General features: G+C 39.5%; 1 long non-coding RNA gene across 1 annotated transcript in view; it reads left to right on the top strand.

The window, feature by feature from the left end:
- Nucleotides 1–1,124: 1,124 nt before the first annotated feature.
- Nucleotides 1,125–20,244, top strand: part of LOC148216986 (uncharacterized) — a 35,355-nt gene continuing 16,235 nt past the window's right edge. Inside the window, exons 1-2 of the long non-coding RNA XR_015794914.1 lie at nucleotides 1,125–18,184; nucleotides 20,114–20,173. This is a non-coding gene — a long non-coding RNA (uncharacterized LOC148216986). The remainder of the gene's footprint in view (nucleotides 18,185–20,113; nucleotides 20,174–20,244) is intronic.

Below are 20,244 nucleotides of genomic sequence, written 5' to 3'. Positions count from 1 at the left end.
AGGCATAGAAAGCCAGAATTGAGAAGACAACAACAGACAGCAAATGCTGCCTCTGCAAAGAAGCTGATGAAACAGTGGACCACCTAGTCAGCTGCTGCAAGCAGATCACACAGACAGACTACAAACAACGGCATGACAAAGTAGCAACAATGGTGCATTGGAATATCTGCCAGAAATGCCACTTGCCTGCAAGCAAGAACTGGTGGGACCACAAAACAGTTACAAAAAGTAACAGAAAATGAAGAAGCTAAAGTGCTCTGGGACTTTAGAATTCAAACAGACAAGCACCTGCCACACAACACCCCAGACTTAACAATTGTTGATAAGAAAGACAAAAAGGTCTGGACAGTGGACATTGCAATACCTGGAGACAGCAGAATAGAAGAGAGAGAACTGGAGAAAATCACGAAATATAAAGACCCACAAATAGAAGTAGAACGACTCTGGCAAAAGGAAGCTAAGATAGTACCAATAGTAATAGGCGCAATCCCAAAACATCTGGAGCACCGCTTGAAGACCATCGGCACTGACAAAATCACCACCAGTCAATTGCAAAAGGCAGCTTTACTTGGAACAGCTTACATCCTGTGATGATACCTTTAACACCATAAAACAACAACATCTGCCTATCCCAGGTCCTTGGGAAGGACTTGATATATGGATAAAAATGCCAAATCCAGTCTAAACATCTGGCTGACTGTGCAACCAACAATAATATTTGACTACAATTTTTAAAACACACACTAGCTGAAGCTCTCTGGGGGTTTACAATAAAATTGGCCAGTATTATCATCAGATTTGTCATTTGCAAATGAATGGATTGTAACATTTTCAGAAAGATCAAACAGTGCATCAATGTATGCCACCTTTTACAGAAATCTTCCCTCATGCAATATCCTACATTTGGGCCAGTCAGTCTCTCTCAGCCCAACCCACCTCATAGGGTTGTTGTTCTGGGGAAAATAGGAGGCAGGAGTATTAGGCAGGTTTGCCACCTTGAGTTATATATAAAAAAGGGGGGATAAAAATCTAATAATAAAAACAACAGCAGCTAGCTAGCAACAAATAGTCTGGACTATCCCCAGCAGCTTAGGGATGGCCCTAGACATTTAAGGGCAAAGTTTGATTATGAGGAGACGGACATAGTCATCACACTCAGAGGCAAGGAAGGAAGTTCATTACTTTTTCGGAACATTTCAGAACATTTTCTCTATTGGAGAGGAGACCGTGAAGGAAATGCATTGCTCAGTTTAAATGCTTATGGAGTAGGATATTTTCTTACTTACACACAGGCATATTGTGTAGTCATATTTCTTCTGATACCACTAACACATAGCCCTAGGTTTTTTTTATTCTTATATCATCCTGTCTTTGTAAAAAAGAAATGGTTGATAGCACTTCACAGTTTTCAGAAACTAAAATATTGTCTGATTGCAATCTGGGAATTGTAGTTGTACTGGTAGCGGCCTGGACTCTCTCCCCATCTCCAAGTTAACGTTTTTGGAATTCTTTAGGGAAAGCCGTAACACTGTGTTATAAAAGCAACACAAGTTCATAGTATGGGCATACCTTGTGTGAGCATATTTATTCCCCCATCGCTATCCAGAGAGTTTGTGAGTCAGCCGGCATTTTAACTGTTCAGTACCACAAAAAGGACAAAAATTAGACATTCTCTGCAACAGCAGCAACAAAACTCATGATCAAATACCTTTTACAATATCGCCTAAAATGAATTGTCTACGTGGTGTTTATAGCCTAAAAAAGTGTTTACTGCATTGCTTTCTGAAAATTGCCTGTTACTATTGCAACAGTGGCCATGTTCCTGGCGGTTACTATTTTGTGTAGCAATACTGAAAGAACCTCTCTGCTTAAGGAGTACATTGCGACATACAGTATAATGAGAAATGAGAAACAGCCTGAAATCTTCTCAAAAGTGCAGATATAAAATCTCTTATCCCAATTTTTATGAGACCTCTCTTCAACCATTGTAAGACTGAAATTACAGCATTACAAAAACTCTTATGTGGAGCTCTTCAAAATCAGTGGAAACCTGGATGATCTTATTATCATTAAGAATGAACTGTCGCTACCACTACAAAGCCTGAGTGGATCCCCTCAGATGACAAATGCTAGAAGTAACAGTGAGGTGTTGATAGCCACAGCTGCGTGTGCCACATGTCTCGCTCTGGGTCCTTTAAGTAACATCCTGTCTTTTGAACATAGATGAGGACACAATCCCACGGTTGAAGTAAAATTCTACTGCCCATCTGGACTGCTTCTGGATGTGAAATAGAGCAGGGTACCAATTTAACTTTGATCTCAGGCAACCAATTATTCGGTATAAGTCCTGTTGCTAGCTCATTGTAAATTCTGGTATTGTTTATCTTGAAGTAGAGAAGAGAGTTATGTGATATTTTTGAAGCAATCACATGATGCCTTATCCTGAGAGAACTAAAAGGTAGTAGAAGGACACACTTTAAAGCAGGGTTCCTGAAAGTGGTCAAGGATTGATGGGACTATCCATTGTTGCTGTTATTTGTGGTACTATTAGTTAAAGTAGTATTTATTAAATTATTTTCATATAATACATGTTTGGGGGTCAATGAACAATCTGAAACTTCATGAAAGGGTTGATAAGCTGAAAAGTTTGGGGACCCCTATTTTAAACTGAGGGTCTGAATATGACAGTCATCAGTTTCATGGGTTTTCTGGAAAGATATCAAAAGAAGTGAAGTCCCTATTATGTTTTTCACCCAAGAGATGCAAATCAGTAGTATTTCCACTACAATGAGTAGAAACAAATGTCTGTAAAAGGGAGAATGGAGTCTTGAGATGGACTTAGTTGTAGATTTCTTAATGCAGCTCAAATGAGGGTTCTGTGTACAAAGTAATGTAATCCTGTGCCTGTCATTTCCCAGAGACACAGTGCAAAAATAAAACTAAGCTATCCAGTGAGTATCAGTGAACTTTATCTCAGCAGATTATCAGAAGACTATGTCGCTTTTAAGATCTCCATTTCAACACAGTTTATTCAGATAAGGTTACAAGGGATTTCTTCCAAGGAGAATGCTTTCTGTTTATGCCATGAACTTCAGTATTCCAAACACCAAAAGTCTAGCTTCCAAAGTTGGTCAAGTAGCTTATAATAGTCCTACCAAAACATAACCCCCCCCCCTCCAATTCAGGAACCAACCAACAAAAAGAGAGAAATGAAGATCAACCAACATAGCACGTAATTACCATTTTATTTTTTTCTTAAACAAACAAACAAAAAAAACTTATTGGCTACAGCTCCCTTTCTTTACCAAGGTCATCTGGGAGAGATGCCTGATTCCAAAAGAATGAGTCTCCTGTTATGTGTTGCCTTTATATCTGGGAAGGTTGGGTTTCATCCATGCACTGCCGTGGAATTCTTTAGGTACTGCTACCTTGGCTACAGGATTAGCCTGGGAACATTTCTAAAGTTTAGAGACAATGTAAAAACTGGATTAATGTATGAGTTTCACATATGGACCACAAATACATTAATATAAAGGACATTAAAATATGGGTAGATATGTAAATCTTCCCATAATTTTAAACTTGGAAACTCCAATACTTTTTCCAAATGAAGAAAGATTAAGCTTATGATATGTGCTCCTGCAGCTCCTTTAAGCCAATGAATTTTGGAGTCGATCCAAAATATTCCCAGAGACTCAAATTTGTCAAAACCATGGGTTGTTTATACTGAATAGCGATGCCCATTTTAATTGGTGATGTACCCCCTAGTACACTTCAGGTGTATTTCAGTGTCAGGACTCAGTCCTGGAACATAATGTGCGAATAGTTTTTAAAAGCCCATTCGAGTACAGAATGCATTCCGTTTTATAGATGAGAAAGGAGTAAGGACAGCAGATCCACAAAATAGAAAGTACTGAAACCCACCACATTTTTTTCAAGGCAGTAAACACATTCTTGGTTGTAGGCATTTGTTTTGCACTCAGAATTTACATTATGCCCCATCACAGTTTAGGATGGCTACAGTGAACCAACAGTCTTGGAAACAGAGCATCATCGGCTCTGTAACTTCTCACTGGATAATTCAATTCAAAGAAAAAGAAGACCACAGGATATATCAAGGGTGGAAATCTTACATTAAAGATTTGAATGCCAGATTTCATTTTTACTCAAATATATTGCAGAAGGCTTTTGGGGATGCTACTTCTAAATCCCCCTTAAGTTCAGCTTTGCATCATTCGTGACAGAAGTACATTGCAGATATACCAGAGGTATTTGCTATGCAGCTTTAAAAAGCGTGAAAAAAAGACCTTTGTCTAAAACCATCAACAGAAATGCCAAAAGATGAGTAGGTCAGTCGGCAGCTGTGGGTATCTCTTTTTATTTTATTTTATTTTATTTTATTTTATTTTATTTTATTTTATTGATTTATCTAGCCACCTGCCATGCAAATGGAACTCTGGGCAGCTAACAAAATTTAAAAACCATACAACCAGCAAAATAAAATCAATAACCATAGGTTCTAGCAGGGGAGCACAGCTATCGTATACCCTTGACCGAAGATCGGTACACTCCTTCTATCTGGGATGGTCGTCCTCTTCCACCGAGCATGCAGCTTCGGGAGGGATGCACATGGAGCGGTGAGGGAGGAAGGGGACACCTGCCTAGCCAGCCAGATCAGCCGAATCAACCCTGGCGATCAATAGGGTGACAGATGTCACAGCCAGATCACCCTCACATCCGAATAACCATAGGAAAAATATCCTATGGCAACTGAGGAAACCAGCAATTAATTTATCTAGGTTCAACTGACTTACCAACCTCCATGCCTGGGAGGACTTAATGGCTTTCTGAAAAGCCAACAGGGTTGGGGCTAACCTAATGTTGGGTGGTATGGTGCTCCAGAGGGCAGATGCTGCAACTGAAAAGGTACGCTTCCTAGGTTCTGCAAGATGGTATCTTCTAATTGATGGGACCTAGTACGTGCACCTGCTGCCAGAACTGATGGGATGGATAGAGACAGATGGAGAAAGGCAGTCCCTCAAATAACCTGGTCCCATGCCATGAAGGGCTTTATAGGTGACAACCAGCACCTTAAATTGCACCCAGGAGCCCGTACAGCTCACAAAGCAAAGGTATATCTACATATACCCATAATTGCTTGCAACATCCCATTCTGGATCAACTGCAGCTTCTGGATGTTTTTCAAGGGCACCTCCATGTAGAGTGCATCACAGTAGTCTAAATGGGAGATGGCCAAATCATTAATGACCATGCTCAGTACCTCCTAGTCCAGGAAGGGACACAACTGGCACATAACATGAAGCTGTGCAAAAGCTCTCCTGGTCATGGCTGCCACGTGCTGCTTGAACAGCAGCTGTGAATCCAGAAGGACCCCCACGTTGTGCACTGCTTCTGTCTCGGGTAGTGCATCCACAACTAAAGATAGCAAATCTCTGGAACCAGAAGCCCTAACACCCACAGCCAGTCAGTCTTCCCAGGGTTGAGCTGAAGCCTGTTTTTCCCCCATATAGACCCCCACAACCTCCAGACACTAAGACAGAACCTCTACAGCATCACTTGGTTGGCCCTGGGCAGAGATGTAGAACTGAGTATCATCAGCATACTGATGATACCTCACCCCATGCTGTTGGATGACCTCACCTAGTGGCCTCATATAGAGGTTAAATAGAAACAGGGAAAGTGTCGGTGCCTGAGGAACCCCACACAAAAGGGAATGTGGGCTGAATCAATCCCTGTTGCCACTCCCTGTAGGAAACAGCATTTTGATGGAAAATCAGGAGAGTTGATGCCAGTCAGAATGTAGATCCCTGAGTGAATGAGAGAGATAAATAAGGCACTTTCCTGCATCACAAATGTAGTATTTGACACTCCTGAAACATGATGCAGGATTTTAGTTTTAATAATGTAATGTCCTTTTATTCTGTGGCCATCTGGATCAGGAAAGCTCCATGTGAGGTTTGCAGCCTACTGAAATGAGCAGAAATCTTCTACTGGCTCTTCAGAACCTGTTAGATTGTTCCCATCATGAGGAATAATAAATGGAAATAAGAATACAGATTAAACAAAGGCAATAGCAGAGGGGAAGTGTAGCTCAGATTGTTACGAGCTTTGCAAAGTGAGGCATAGCAAAGTTATCTGCAGGTTACAAGGACTGGAATGTTAACTAGAAACACAGGAAATGTCCCTCCAGGGCTTTGTGTTGCAGCCAAAAGCACACACTTGGAAACAGTAAAGTCCTAACCTTTAGTGATATGATTCATGGGTTGGGTTTTCTTTTCTTTGTTTCGTTTTTGCATCTTTTTTTGTGGCATCTGAAAGAAGAATAAAACTGCTCAGACACAGGTCAAGAATTTTCCTGAATCAGGACAAAGGCCTAATCTATAATTTTCTTCCACCAATACTGTAGCAACTGGCGTTTAAAGTATTGTGTTTTTGATTTTGGAGCTAAGGTGCAACTATCAAGAACAGTAGTCATGATAGCACATTCTCTAGAAAACTGTCTAGATCTGTTTTAAAAGCTGCTAAATTGGTGGTTGTCACTATACCTGAAAGCAGTGAATTTGAGACTGTAATCATGTTCTTGATCCCTTAGTTATTGCTTTATGTTCAGGGCAATCTGTTGACATGAAACTGAATTTTGGATCCTATCCAGTCTGGGACTGACCTACCACCCAGCACAAGAACTTGCTTGCTGATGGTGCCCATCAGCAGATAACTAGAGGACCAAGGAGGTTAATTCTTTGTTTGCTTATTCTTCTATAACTTTACAAATCCTCAGGGCTGAAACAACATGTGGGTTGCAATGAGCATGCCCAAGATTTTAATGTACTTTCCAGGATTGTAACTCAAATCTGAACATTGCAGCTTCAATTAAACAAAATCTAGTTTTTATCTTTGCAAAGTTATGAAAGGACTGGAAGGTGGAAGAAATCAAGTTTCCTAAAGGGTCCTATTTTGCAAGATTTTTCACATTCTTGAACTCTAAACTTAGAGTTAATCTGTCATTTACCCTATGTTTAACATAGGAAGAGGTTGCTCTCGATTAAATGAGATTTCAAATGCTAAACTCTCCCCAGACATCCTAGCATTGAGTTCTCCTTTATATGCACGACTTGTTTGTGCCTGAAAGCTCACAGTGATCTGTCCTCAGTCTTGTATTCACTGGTGGGTTTTTCTTCAAGTGGAAAGACAGAAATCCTTTTTTTTTTTAAGTAAAAAGAGATGAGTTAGCTAGAGGATTATTAGTATTTTTGTCAGCCTTCAAGTCAAGGTGGACTATTAGTTAAACAACAGCAACAACAACTACTACTACAACAAACCAAAGCTTTGCAGTAGCAGCTGTGTGAGGAATTCTTTCTTGAATTTGCTGTATCCCTATGTGAACAAGGATTCCTTCCGGCTGCTTCTCATGGCAGTGAGTTCCCTGGGTGAATTAGTGGTTACTATCATCAGGCATGAGGTATGTGCATGTAGACCTTTCCAGGCCCACTAAAGTAAGGTGGGGAGATTTCAATCTATTGTCAGAAGCTTGCCACCCATAGTTCAAGTTATATAATTTTGATTAGAAGTTAATGAAATCTCAATGATGGATGAGTTCAGGAAATTTACAAATACAGCCCAATGACACAAGGTAAGCTTGCTGGTTGGGGCTAAATATAATTTTCTAGCTGTCTTTAATGATTAGGGAGATAAGTCCTTAAAGCTGTAGTATCTGATCCTCATCAGATGTAAATCAACAACATAATTCCCTGAAAGCTAATGGCTTTATGCTGATTTATGGCAGCTGAGGATCTGGCCTTTATTGTACTTTGTCGCAGATGTAATTATTTTTTATGGTTGTTTTATCTTTATTAGCAGTAAAGAAAGGGGATGCTTAGAATATTCTTGTGGGAGCAGGGGGAGAATCTTGCATCTATTGCCTTGGAGAAAATAAAACATATTTCTTTCTTGCTACATATAGCACATTTAAAAAAATTTTGCTTGACCGTATCAGGTACTTTTATAAGATTTGTGCAATATGAAGAAGAAAATGGTTAAGCTGAGGCAACAAAAGGAGATGAAGCATATATTTTATTTATTTGTAGTGACAAAATATATTTGATCATGAAAGGATGGTAAATCTCTTTGTGGCAGAGCCTACAATTGACCTGTTTTGGGGCTAGGATTATTTCCAAGCCATTCTATAAAAAAAGTCAGCCATTTTGTTTACAACCAACCTTCCCCATGTCAGCCATTTTCATAAAACCTTAGAATCACAGAGTTGCAAGGACCCGTCTATGCCAATGAGTCCAACCTCCAGCTCAGTGCAGGAATCCAAATTTAATCATCCCTGACAGACAACTCTTTAGCCTTCACTCGAATATATCTGGCAAAAGGGAGCCCACCATTTCTGTGGGTTTCACTGCTAAACTGCTGTTGATGTTAGGAATATTTTCTTAATATTCAATTTTATATTTTGAGCAGAGGCCAGTTTCCCTGTGTCAGTTATTTTGTTTGCATGCTCTCCCCATTCTAATGTATTCACCACCTCAAGAAAGTTTGACTCCATCTGAGGTAGTTGTATAACGAAACATTTCTGCTTGCCATAGAAATGGATCACTTTGAACATTAATTAAAATTAATAGCAGTGCAAGAGAGAGCTGTGGCCTGTGACAAACACAAGGTATCATTTGGCAGCAGAATGAGATGTGAGAAAGGGAGGCAAACGGTGGGCTGTCTCCTGATAGGATTTTCATTTGTCTTTATTTCATGGAATTGGAAGAGTTTGTACTGAAGACTGGAAGATTTTGTATTGAAGCAGACCATGGCAGAATGGGATACTTAACGTTCATTACTCAGACAAAAGTATTTCCAGACAAAATACTTATCCACAAGCTGTTTTGTTCCCATAGCAGAAAAAAAAAAAAACATTAGTGGAAAAGGCATCAGTTGTCATAGTTTAAAAAAAATGCATGTTTTTCTTTGTAAAAACAAAGCCTTTAAAACAGCTAGGTCTTAGGAGATCAAGGATTTCTTTCACTGTCCATTTTTAGGGATAGATTTCTGTTCTGGCAAATTTTTGTTCTGATTTTTATTAAAATATAGAAAAAAACCCTTATCAATTATAGAGGGCAGACAGAAATTACACTTACATTATAAACTTTATGAAATGGCCTCTATATTTTGGTGTGCTTTCCTATCTCAGTCTGTTTACAGCAGTGCAGAGCTCTATGAAACACAGAAGCTTTTTCCTCAGCAACGTTGCCACTAATCATGTTATCATACCATCTTGCATGCTCGCATGGGCAAATATGAAAAGCAGGGAAGACTCTTGGCCACCTTTTAAAGTTTATGAGCGCCACCCACACCGGTGAACCAGTCAAGGTGTTGGACTTGGACTGGGAATACCACATTCCTGGCTCCATGTGACAATGTGTCTCATTGAGGATCCTTCTCTTAGCCTAATCTGCTTGACAGATTTGTTGTTGTGGAGAGCCTTGACCTCACAGAAGAAAGGCAGGAAATACCTTCAATAATCATTAAATAAATGCATATCCACTTCGCACCCCACAGACTTTTCTGAAGGAATTTGCTGCCTTCCAGTTGGGACTCAATTTCTCATAGATCTGGTTTTGTTATGAGATCTATAGCTCTATGTGATAACCACAGTGAGATTATTGTATGCATAAAGATGGAAAGATTTGGCAGTACCTACAATGAAGGAATGGCTGGTGAAGATGATAGAACTTGCTGAGATGGCCAAACTGACTTGTTTGATCAGAAAAAAGACAATATCTACATTTATTGGTGACTGGAAATCCCTTATGAACTTTTTGCATAGAACAGAAAAAAATGAGTTTAAGATTAATGGTTTTGATGATTAGACAGATTATAGAAAGAAGACAGTCATGATGTAACTTTAGAGAAAGAGGTAAATTTATAATTGTACTTATAACTGTTGTAAATAAGATTGGAAGCCACTTCTTTGTATCTTTTTCTTTTCTTTTCTTTTCTTTTTCTTTTCTTTTCTTTTTCTTTTTTTTCTTTCTTACACTTTAGCACTGTGATTTTTCTTTTTCTTTTTTCTTCCTTACTCTATATTAGTTTGTATTAGTTTTTAACTTTGTTTTTAACACTTTTAATAAAATTATATACAAGAAGAAAAATCTATAGCTGAACATCTCTGGAACCACAGATTCCCCATTCTGAATTTTCAGATTAATTTCTTATGACAAGACCCTGTATCTCCTTTAAAAGTCAGTAGGCTGCCTTCCCAGATAAATTTTCATCTTCTATCTAGGTTTTAGTGCAGTGTTTCTCAACCTTGGGAACTTGAAGATGTGTGGACTTCAACTCCCAGTGTTCCATAAACCTATGGCTGGCTGGGGAATTCTGGGAGCTGAAGTCCACACATCTTAAAGTTGCCAAGGTTGAGAAACACTGTTCTTCATCATTCCTTTAGGTCTTTTTGTAATTAATTACATTCTTCTTGTTGCAGTATTTATAGGATGCAGCAATAACCTTCTGTTTGCAGTTGGAATGATTTCAGAATAAATTGTCTTTCATTGAAGATGATTATGCTAAGCTTGTGTTGCTTTACTTAAATTTGGTGGATGGATCAAGATTTTGTGCTGGAACTCTTAAGAGATAGTTACCGATTACAATCCTAGTAAACAAGAATATGAATTAATTTGAGAGAGTATGTCTTTCTATGTGAATCTCCATGCTTACTGAGATTATCTGAAGAAGTCAGCCTATAATTGTTGCCATCTCATTGGGTTGCAACTCAGGGTCTTCATATTTCTCTTTGCTGCCTCCCCCCCCCCCACCGCCCCCAACTTGGCAGACAGCATTGCTACTACTCTTGACAGCAGCAAGCATTCAGGCCAAGCATGAATTCTCCCAAGGGCAGTAGGAAGGGAATTGCAGGGGGGAAAAAAGGGTCAGCCAAGGGGACAGCAGAAGGGAAGGTGAAGGATATGCAGTTGGCAGGTAGGAGAGAAATGAAGTGGGGAGTGCAAGGGAGATGAGGAATGGAAGTATGTTGTGTTGGGAAGCAATGGCCTGCTGCATGAGGATTACTGGTGGAAATAGCAACTTTGTGAAAAATGTTCCTTGAGGTTGATATGCCCCTGATCCTAGGAAAAAGGCTTTGGCTGAACAGAAGTCCTGGTCTCTCTGGCAGTCAAAGAAGAAATGGCCATGGAGGCAACAGAGCCCTGGAGTGTCTGGATCCAAGGGAGTGGTCCTGCAGCAGACCAAGTGGACCCTGTAGGTTGCAGACCTCTCTCAGGCTCCTCCTCCAGATGACACAGAATGTTCAGGTAGAGGAAGGAAAACACTTGTTTCCCAGCAGATCATCTTTCTCATGGCCTTACTCAGAGGCATGCTGGCAAGGCGATGAAGTCTCATTGTGAGGATATATCCTCAACAAATGTCAAGAGGCCATCTTAGCTCCAGGGCAGGAAGGGTGTATGGATGAGCCCATAGGATAATTATTGGGTGACTGATAGCTAGCTTTCTATTCTCCTTTCTCACCTAGGATTCATGTCTGGACCACGTTTGCAGGAATAGGCTTATGGAACCTTATGCAATCCGAAGACAGCATAAGAACAGTGTACTGGGAGTGAATGCCATGAGGAGGAGGCAGCCATTCATATTTTGATATTTATATTCTGTTTCTTCATCAGTAGAGAAGATCCAGAAAGGATTACATTTTAAGCCAAAATCTAAAAGGAACAACTTGCATGATAACATTTCATAAAAACAAAAGTTAACATGTTGAAGTGAAGGTGGGAGGGGGGAAATAAGGTTGCAAAAACTCCAACCCAGAGAGGCACAGCTGAAGATCACTGAGAAAGAGTTCCCCCCGGCATCTCACCCCCAAATTGCTTGACTGATTACTACTGGAACATGTCTTCTATTAAGTTGGGAAGGGCTGAGATAAACATTTTATGTGATTTTTATATCTACTTTTTTTCTTTTGAAGTACCATGAGAAAGACCACTGAACTTTACCGTTTTAATTCTGTGTAGAATATTCCCTAACATAAATTCATTTACAAAGGTTAATGACTCAGAAGGATCTTTTATTAAACTGTGTGTTAGAGATAGGGAAAGTCTTTTGGCTACAAGCTGGGTTTTAAAAACCTTGGTGTTGCAAAATGTGACATTCACATAATTGCAGAAAAATGTTCTACTTATAAGAGGGGTAAGATTTAATTTCAAAGGGATTTCAGAAGGTATTTAGTTTAAAGGGTTTTTTTTTTTTTAAAGCTTAAGCAGCAACTCTGGCAAAAAGTTTTTGGTCAAGAAAGACCAACTGTAACCTTGTTAATAACTAAAAAAACAATGACCAATGGGAAGAAAAATTATCAAGAAGTGCAAGTCAATCTCTTTGGCAGAATAATTGGTAGCTCATTATTTGGGCTGAAAACAATATAATTTGTATTTCTAAATTTACAAAATTGCTAAATTAATAGCATATGTTTTCCGTGTCTGATTGCAAAGCGGCACTTCAGAAGGGACATCTGAACTGTAATACAAGAGGGTCATTGGCAGGATCAAATGTTATTAGTTATTATTTTCACAAAGAAAATAAGACTGGCTATACAGAAGTGACACCTAGAATAGAGATGCGAGAAGTACAGGCATTACATTTTGTGCAGCACAAGAAGCTTGGCAAAGTTCATTTTTATCATTAAAATACGGTGTCAGTTCAAATTTAATGTTCCTTTCTGCAGCCTTGAAAAGGAACAGATCCCTTTTCTTTGTTGAACTGATCCCTCTATAGATCCAAGCTTCGGGTGCTTTTGAAGATCCCTTTCCTACTGCAGGTCATTAAGAGGATCTGGAGAGAGCCACCTGATGGAGAATCAAAATAATCATGATGTTAATTGGGTGAATGTATTTGCTTGTACTTTTTCTAATTAATTAATTAGTTAATTAAAATGCTTCTTAGTTGCTTAGTTGCTTTATGCAATCAAATCTTCACTAAGCAATAGACATAAAATGAAATAAGGAATGGAATATTAACATATTTAAGCATGAGGTAGACAGATTAAAAGAGAGATGAAAGAAGAATTGCTTTAGGCTGCACCATACATAGAAAGAAAACACAGTATGTATTTTTTTTAAAAAAAAATTGTGTCCCTTTTCGAATGTTGTCTTTGAAAGGGCCAGAAGAACAGTCTCCCAGGAAAAAGTCTGGCAACTGTGGGCCTGTACTGAGAAGACCCTGTCCTCATGCATGTCATCCTATATGATTTCACAGGCAGGGATATAAAGACAGCCTCTGACAAAACAAACAGGTTATTAAAAGCTTCAAGTGGAGAAAGTGCTTAATTACACAATGATTTTGATATGGAATTTCAATGTTTTCTAGTACTATTTTCCCTTCTCTTTTATGTACATTGGTTGTTTCCTAACCCAACTCTTAACGTCTTCTCTCCTCTCTCACTCTAAATTCTTTAAGATTTCTTCCTGCCTTTCTGGTAAGGGAATGTTGCATTCTTGTAACACAACAGCCTTCTATTTCATCTCAATCAGCACTTGGAATCAAGCTCAGAAATTCAGAAGCTGCCACTGGCACAAAAGTGGCATCACATGCTCGGACTCACTGGTCCCCATTAGCATCCAGGAGGCTACATTTCCTACCCATGGAAGTTTTTCCAAGGCAGACCCGTTACATTGCCGTAAGTAGCCCAGGTCAGAGATGCTAACTGAGGCTCTGAACTGCTGCTTCAGATAAGACCACAGACAATGCACAACTAAGTTTTATCAAAGACATTCCAGGACTGACAAAGTAATCCAGCTGTCTAAAATCAGGAAGACTATTCATCACTGCTATGTCTCCATACTGGTTTGATCTCCCTCCCTCCCTCCCTCCCTCCTCCTCCTCCTCCTCCTCCTCCTCCTTCTATGGTCATGGTATAGATGATCTCTGTATTGCTGCAGCCACCTCCCATTCAGGGCCTTGGATTTCTGTGGGTGAGATAGAAGGTGTACAGCTGATAACAGCTGAAAGGATCATTCAAGGCTCCAAATAAAGAACTGTGCAATCTGGCCTCTTTGACTTGGCCAGCTTGAAACAACAGATCCCACACCCTTGTTCCTGACATTCTTTAACATAGATTCACATCCTCAGGGAATCTATGATCCAGGGAAATAAAGTTCTGGGTACATAGACCATTCAAAACATCGATTAGTCTAACAGTTTGGGCAGTGAAAGAGTAAAGTACAGTCTTCTACGTCTTCTGGATTGCCAAAGGTATGGAACCAAATTGATAGTTTAGGAGCCCAGAGAAGATAGTGGATTTTTGATTGTGGAATCTCATCTGAGATTTTCATTATCTGACACAGAATTCATCCTTTCCTGTGAAGCTACTTCCTTTTGTTCTTTTTTATCTATTTTTCATTTTCTCACCCCAAAAGCTGGGTAAAGAGAGAGAGAAAGAGAGAGTGATCAAAGGCGAAGCTCAGATACTCATTGTGCAGCTGACCATGGGGGTGACTTAATAAAGCATCCCAGAATGCACCATGCTCCAATTAATATGTGAGTATTCATAATGTACAAACCACATTATGTACTGTCCTTGATTATCCATTGTTCCTCACTGATGAAATAGCCTGTTTCCTTCATGACTCAGATCTTCTTCATAATTCCCTTTTTTCCTATAATTTTTTTCCCTCCACTATACAGCTGTAATTACTTCTTTTGGTGGAAAGTAAAACCTAATAGCTATATATGTTGAATGCCAAGGGTTTGGAACTAGATTATGCAGAACACTCAGCTTGGAAGCTATTATTTCTATCATTAGAATGTAGTTTATTCCTCCAGAGAACATTAACATTTGAAAACATGTCAGCTTGGGAATGAAACTTATCATGGATGGGAATTATCTGCCAACTGATTAAAGTACAACATTTTGATTTCTTCTTTTCCAGTATTAATCTGACATTTGACACTGAACACATGCACTCCCTCTTGTTCTATTGCTATCTCTATATGCATTCACAAATACTCTCCTATAAGTGACAGTTCAGCTAGTCCCAAAACACACATATAGTCCTCGACTTACAACCATTCATTTAGCAATTGTTCAGTTATGACAGCACTGGAAAAAGTGACTTATGACTGGTCTTTGTACTTACAACTGTTGCACTGTCCCCATGGTCATGTGACCAAAATTCAGGGACTTGGCAACCGGCATGTATTTATGACGGTTGCAGAATCCTGGGGCCACATGATCGCTATTGCCAGCTTCCAACAAGCAAAATCAATGGGGGAAGCTGGATTTGCTTAACAACCATGTGATTCGCTTAACGACCATAGCAAAAAAGGTCATAAAATTGGGTGTGGTCACGTGATGTCTCACTTAATGACTACATTTCTTAATGACAAATTTTCTGGTCTCTATTGTGGTTGTAAGTTGAGGACTACCTGTATCGAAAATATGATCTACTCCAGAAAAAAGTTCTATAATTAGAAAAATTCAACAGGCTAAATAAAGCTAGGAAACCTTTTGGGAAAAAGTGACCTACACAATAGTTCAAAAGCAGACTGCCTAGTGTTCTCCAGAAGTTTTGGACTTTAACTTTCATCATCTTCAGCCAGTCTGACCAATGGTAAGGGATTTTGTATATCTGATTGCCTGTGTCTGGCAATAGTAAACCTGAGCCCCAACTGAGCCATCTCGGACTGCACATGGAGTATCCACTTACCTGTGGTTAGTGCTACTCCATAAATATGCTTCTTTACTCCCAGAAGATGAGATATTGGAGAAGAGGCTTCTAGTGAATTCAGCATTTCCTTTAACATGTTGGACTTCTGTATGGATGAACCCCAGCCTGCCATTTGAGGTGGTACAGTCTAATTCAGGTGAGGAGTAGAACTTCATTTCATGAACAATGGCAGACTCCTAGGGAGAATTCCTCCCTCCCAATTAATGTCAGGGGATTGCATCCAGATTTCCTTTTTAGACCATTCCTGCTGCTGGTAGAAGTGGAGAAAAGCAGGTGGACTTTTTGGTCAATTCTTTCCTCTACCTGCAGCCAAGCACCATCACTTCCATTGCTCTAATCTTTATGTTGACTGACCTGTTCCCTGTTTAGCCAATGGAGAAAGTCAGCTGAATTGAAATCTTCCCACAAAATCTTTCAACTACAGGGTTGGAATCTAACCATATAGCTCTTTGTTGGGCCCTAGTTTGAAATAAATCTTTTGTTCTTGAAAGAAAAGTCTTCTAAGAGAAACCTGCATTCACAATGTAAAACTCTGTTAAGCTGTACACTTTGACTAAAATTTGCTGCTCACATTTGAAAAGCAGAGAACAGTGTTGTACAGCACTAGAATTGGATCAATTTCTCACTGGCTTTGAGTGAATTACCGGTCCATGTCAACCTTTATCAATTTGTCCAAGACATGAAATGAACCCTATGCCAAAAAACAGACCAGGGGCTTTATTTCCTCTAGTTCCCACTACTGACAATAGAATATGAGATCTTTTTTCAAAGTCTGTTTTCAACAAAGCAGAAAATCAAATTGCTGGCTTTCTTTAACATTTTTGCTCCAAAGAAAACTTGGTGGGGGCACAGTTCCTTAGCAGCACTTAAAACTGATACATGCTGAATATTTTTTTAATGTACTCAGCACTGGTCCACATCTCCTAATCATGCCCCTTTTTGAGGGAGAACAAGTAGGAGGAAGGGCAGAGTCAATAAAGATAGTGAGCTGTTGTTGCTATTATTTTTATTGCTGAATTGATTTCATAGCCAGTTTTTACACTCTACTTCCTCAGAGTGTCATCTTTAACTATGATGGCACAAAGGACATTGGGCAAGATATTCCCAGTCTAGTTCTCATGAGGTGCTGAGGTAGCACACCGACTTCACCACTCCTAGTAAACAGAGGCCATGAGCTGGACTTGGCAGAAGGCAAGACTGGTTTCACTCATCCCTCTCCAGCTTTGCAGATGAGCCCTCCTGGCTCAAGGCCAGGACTGAGGAGGTAGTCAAACAGAAGAATCTCATCTGAGCTTTGGTAAGGGCCTCATAACATTATTATTTCATTGCAAATGGCGTGACTCACCTCCAAAAATGTCCTTAGCTCAGGAGAATGGCACAGTGTAATGTGAGAACTAATGCCGCAAAGGTTATCGGTGATATTATCTAATCTATTTGCTGGACAAAGGGTCTTACTGTATAGTAATTAAAACTTATTTTTGGAGCTCTCCCCCCTGCCTTTGCCCATTCCCCCTTTGTAACCATTCAGACCCTGGCTGCAAAGCACTGGAGCAGAAACTCGGCTGTCCATATTTTAAGGCGAGCTCCTTCTAAACTTTCTTATCAAAAGCCAGCTTTCGGAGTCTGGTGATGAAGCCATTTTCAGACAATTGCTGCCTGCCCTTAAGGTCAGTTGCAAGGCAGAAAGCAAAGAAGATATTGTGTTCCTCTCCCTTATTCTTGTTGCAGTGGGAGTTTTTCAGCGCTGCCCATTCAGCCAACATCTGAGCCTGAAAACATTGCAGCCTTCTCTTTTCTCAAATTTTATAGACTCCGTTGGTTCACTTGACAGGGTGTTGGGGACTGAAATATTTATTAGAATGAAAATAAACGTTACATACAGATGCACGGACAAGGCACTTGATAGTTCCTGTTGCTGCTGGAGAATGGATTTATATATCGAGCATGCATGATTCCCTTCTATTTTACCCTCACCATAACCCTGTAAGAGGGTCTAGGCTGCAAAAGTGAATGACTGTCTAGAGGTCATCTAGCCAGTTCCATGGGGATGTAAGCCAGGGTATCCTTAATCCTCATCCAAAAATCTCAGCGTTCTACCAATGATCATTAGGTGGCTCACTTTATGTAACAAAAGCTACTTTTAGAAGGGTAGCTGGAATTGGGAAAGGGGGGTGTTGAGTAATAAATTACCCTCTGCCCACCCTCTTCCTGGATGAAAGGGTCAACTGGCATTTGAAATCAGGCAAGTGCAAAGACACTGCATGTGAACGGGTGACTTGAGTATGGAAACAGCAGACAGAGAAAGGATTAAACACCTTCTTTCTCCAGCATCTCTCAGATTTTGATTACTCCCTTTCTCCTTCCACAGGAATTTCAAGGGCAATGTTGCATTCATCTGAATAGAATGTTATATTTGGTCTTTAAACTCCAGACTGTAAATGGTGAGTCCTGCACTTGCATTTTATAGCCAGGAATTTGTAAGCATCGCTTTCACATTCATTAAAACTAAACACAGGTTGGAAACATGGTTGAGATCAGGTTTTGGAGATGAGAAAGGCAATTGTTGGGGGCCGTGAAGGGGGGTGGTGTCACATTTATAATGTTGAGAATACGTCACAAGTTCGCTCACAAAATGGCAGCCATGGATGGAATTCAATGATGAACAAAAAAGCTGCCATGGTGGGTATGGCCAAGCACAAAATGCCCATTCCCTGAAAGGTGAACTGATGACCTTGACTTTTGCCACACCTTCTAGCCATCCAGGATGCTCTGCACCACTGCAGTGTGCCTTTGTTTTTTCCCTTGACAGGAAGGCATGCTTCCAAAGTACAGGGATGCTGGCACAGTATTTTTAAAATTATTATTAATAGTATATTTTTAAAGCATTACTATGGCCAACGTGGGATCCAAGGTGGCATTCTTAGAAATAAAGATGATGGTGGCTCTTTAGTTTGCAACACATTGGCTCCCAAATGCTTTTTTATTAAAAGAATCTGAAACCTATGAGGTCATATGGAGTAGGGAAATTAATATTATTCATTTCCCAATGTCTGTGGGCAGATCAGAGCTCATGGCCACCAGAATGCCTATTCTGTTTTAGATGTTACTGAATCCTACATCCAGAGTTTACCTTGATAAGTGCCAGCAGTTTAGGATGGATGAATTTGTCTAAATAATAGCATTTGTATATATCTGTACTTGTACTTGATGTGCCTACAAACTTTCTCTACAGTTTGCTTTCTGTTGCTTGCTTAATCCCAGATGTCTCTTATCTGAGGTTTACAGCTGGTTCCATGTCTTCTAAGGCTATAAAGAAGCAACAGGAATTCTGGCTACAGCAACTGCCTAACAGAAAAAAATGAAATAAATATTGGATTATATCAGAATTCTTACAGATCAATTTTCTTCATTGTTACTGTGAAGAAAGCCCCACTTTACACTGAATTACTGTTTTTAAAAGGAAGTGATAGACATGAAATGGCTCTATTATTTATGTTTTATTTTATTTACATTTATTTATTTGCTTTAATTTTTTGCTGCCACACTCACAACAGACTCCTAGTGGTGTATGATATAACCACACACAGTAAAATATGAAGTAAAAATTACATAAAGTTACAACTAAAATACCAAAATTATGCTGTACCGTCTCCCAAAAATAAGATGTTGCTTTAAAAGCTCTCCTCAACAGTTCCATTTTGAAATGGAAAATACTGTGGCAGAAAGGAGGGCCTGATATGAGCTTCTGGAGCAAATCTTTTCCAGAGAACAGGGGACATTACTGAAAAGAATTAACTTTTAGCTCTTTCCCTCAATTCTCAGCATTCCTGCACAGGTAGTTTCTTGATGTAGCTTCAGTCTTATGAACACACCCATCAGTTTTTAGCTCAGCATAGTATGTTGGCAGAACAAATGCAAAATGTTCAGTGCAGATTGCTGAAGAAACAATTGTATAAAAAAAATCTCCATACATCTGGCACCCAGAGAGAAAGCTTTCCACTCCTTGATTAAGAAAAATGGAAGAAGCCTCGTCTAGGGGAAGTATGATGTATCATTTTTATCTTCTTTATTCTCTATACAAGTGATTGGAGTATCCATCAAAGCAGTCTGTAGCTGGATTCCCTGACCCTTAATCAGGATGCTTGCCTATCTTTTGGATATGAATTGCTATTTTACACCTTCAATTCTTCTCTGGATTACAAAAGAAATACCCATTAGCTGCCTAATTTTTAAAATTCAGGTAATTACTCTTTACAGTGGGGGCAGCAGTAAGAGACCAAAAGAAAAGAGCTTTAAGAACCATAATGATGAAGAAGTCTTCAAAATGATGACCAAGGTCAGTGAGCTTCTCATGCTTTTTTCTTCCATAGGCCTGGAAACAACATATGATGTTACTTAATACCTACTCTACAGTACTTCACCATAATCAGGCAAGTCAAGAATGGAATTTCCTTTCATTTATCATCCTTGGTTGCAACAATTAAGGCTGACCAACGTATGG

This window comes from Python bivittatus, unplaced genomic scaffold, assembly GCF_059951505.1.
Source record: "Python bivittatus isolate LINGU-HERP-01145 unplaced genomic scaffold, Pbiv_v1 ctg000020_np1212, whole genome shotgun sequence".
NCBI classification, from domain to species: domain Eukaryota; kingdom Metazoa; phylum Chordata; class Lepidosauria; order Squamata; family Pythonidae; genus Python; species Python bivittatus.
The sequence above is the reverse complement of the archived record's forward strand: the minus strand, read 5'-3'. Positions and strand labels throughout refer to the sequence as shown.